A 2,579-nucleotide genomic window follows, 5' to 3' on the forward strand; every position below is an offset into this window, starting at 1 on the left:
CTATAGTCCGTCGCTAAACGCTGTTTTTTTAGTAGTGTACGCTTTAAAAGTGTGGTCCATGAGTTAAAAAAGCTACGCTTTTATCACCACATATAACGCTTCTCATAATCTCAAACTACATTTTGCAAATGTGACCTTTGATACCTTAAGCCATAGATGCAAAATGTGGCTATTGCTATCTCCTCTAAAGCAACATGTGTGATGTGTAGTCTTTCCTAATGTACCATATTACAATTTACAATCAATAAGCCACACAAGCAATGTCCCTATAACGACACTTTCAAAGCATGATATTTTGTATATGTTAAAAGAATATAGTTAAAAAAATTGTACCCTACAAATGTATGAATTTACAGTACACTTCAACAAAGCAATATAGGTCTTTTACTACACATACAAATAAAGAGATGTTTCAAGATATACACTTGCAAAGAATTCCAAAAAATTCAATGTAGATTCAAACATCAAAATTATTCAAAAAGTCTTCATATATAATAGCCATGCAGCTGTGCATATATCTTAGCTCCTTGCTTTCTTGTATGCTTCCTTAGGACATTATACCACATCTATGACGGGAGAATAGTACAATTAATGCTATTTGTCTATTTATCCTTATATGTTGTTTGACAATCTTCACCTCACTTACCTGTATATCTACAACATAAAGGAAATAAAAAAGGACTGTTAAATTCTCTAACTTATCTTCCTTGGTCAATAAATGAAATGAATCACATATAAGACCAAAGAGAAAAAAGTTGTGTACTTCTAATTAATGACATAAGATGTTTTTCAAAATGATCAAAATGATGAGCTATAATACTGTTGAGCATGTAAAGAAAAATATGTTGTACTTATCATAATAGACACAGTAGAATATCTGAAGGCATAGAAGTTGTTATTGGATACAACAATATGAAATTGTGGCAAATCAAATCATTATGACAAAAATACGATAAGCATAGGAAAGTTTCGATTTCAAACCAACCATTGCTTCAGGCAAGGAGGTGAAACATATGCTTGCTGGGAAACTCTTGCATCTTGTAATCTAAAACTAACACCTCCCTGAAAATTGGATACTCCATATATGTACCAAGCTTCATCAAGAACTCATTTATGACAATAGTAACTGGGAGGTTTGCCATGACTTGTTTACTGGCAGGTGGTGCTCCCAGGGCAGCAACACCATCGTCCAACATCTTAAATAGAACAAATTAGAATCGTCTTTAGTTCAAGGCAACTTGTATTTTCCTAAGTAAGAATGAATCTAATTCCCCTATAAGAAGTTTTCTTTTTATTTAAATAAAGAAAAGCATACCTCCATGGTAAAACATGGTCTAGTGTTGAATAAAATTTTCAATTCAAGAACATTTTCCCCAGATAGCTATGTATGTATTAAATAAGTGGTTAGCAAATGAGAAATAAAACAAGAGTGGATAAAGTTAATTGTTTAACTCAATTTTTTTTTATATTGGAGGTCACGTGAGAATGCAATAAATTTGTAGGTTAGGGAACTCCAAACAACACACCTTTGACATATTGTTGCTCAACTGACTGAAAACTACAGGCTACAGTTGTATTTAATACGAGGAGTAGATTAAAACTAGAGATACCTCTGATATTATATCATCCACTCTAGCAACCAGTTGCTCAAGTACTTTGAGAGAACCCTAAGTATCACAAACATTGCTGGATCACCTTGAGAAGATTCACCAGGAAGAAGTGTTGCAGCAGCAGTGAGAAGATTAGACATCTTGAGCCAAGCAGGTTGTGTCACTCCCCGAGCCTACACCCTAGACCTGGCCGGCACTCGAGAGCCATTGCTGGCCCCAAGCGAATCCTTGGCTTTTGGGGGTAAGCTTTCAGTCATTTCTTTCGGTAATCATTTTATCATAATACTCTTTTCTTAAAGGTATTAGTCTAATTATTTCTTTTATATTTTCTAGAATGTATTCTATATATTGTATATCTTGGGTTCTTTGATATGTATCTATATTTTCCTTTATTAGATTTCCTAATAAAGCGATATCTTCAATAGTTGCTTGCCAATATTGGAAGTATTCGTAATTTATCATTAGTCTGAACAGTATTCTAAGTCTAATATTTCAAAAATATTAATTTGTTCTAGTTCATATATTTCATCTATTTCATGCCAGGTTTGGTTTATTAGTTCTTCATCTTCGGGGTCAAATATTTTTTCCCATATTATTCTCCTTAATTCTATAATTTCTATATCTTTAAGAATATATAAAATCAGTGTTTCATAAGCTAATATCATTTCATCATGTAAAGAGGTAGTCATATTGATATTTTGCTGTTTAATCAATAATTCCCTTATACCATATGCATAATAAATATTATTCATATTAGATTACTATAAACTAGATTATTTTCAACCATGTTTCCTTGTCACTACTAACATCGTACTTTCAAAGGTACTCTCTTCCTAACAGCGCCTCAACTCTATTTACTCCCCTCACGGCTTCCTTGCCTATGGTTTCAACTTTAGGATGACATAGTTTTGAAAGTTTTTCTTTTTTTCCTCATGTTAGCAAACTAGAAAACATACTTCAAATAATTCT

General features: G+C 32.6%; 1 long non-coding RNA gene across 1 annotated transcript; it reads right to left on the reverse strand.

Moving 5' to 3' along the window:
* Nucleotides 1-520: 520 nt before the first annotated feature.
* Nucleotides 521-1,768, reverse strand: LOC107062488 (uncharacterized). Its single transcript, XR_001474648.1, has 3 exons — nucleotides 1,696-1,768; nucleotides 982-1,196; nucleotides 521-646 (listed from the first exon to the last, which is right to left on the reverse strand). It is a non-coding gene; the product is annotated as an uncharacterized lncRNA (long non-coding RNA).
* Between the last annotated feature and the right edge of the window lie 811 nt (nucleotides 1,769-2,579).

The sequence above is a fragment of the Solanum tuberosum genome, unplaced genomic scaffold (assembly GCF_000226075.1).
Source record: "Solanum tuberosum cultivar DM 1-3 516 R44 unplaced genomic scaffold, SolTub_3.0 scf00232, whole genome shotgun sequence".
In the NCBI taxonomy this organism is placed as follows: domain Eukaryota; kingdom Viridiplantae; phylum Streptophyta; class Magnoliopsida; order Solanales; family Solanaceae; genus Solanum; species Solanum tuberosum.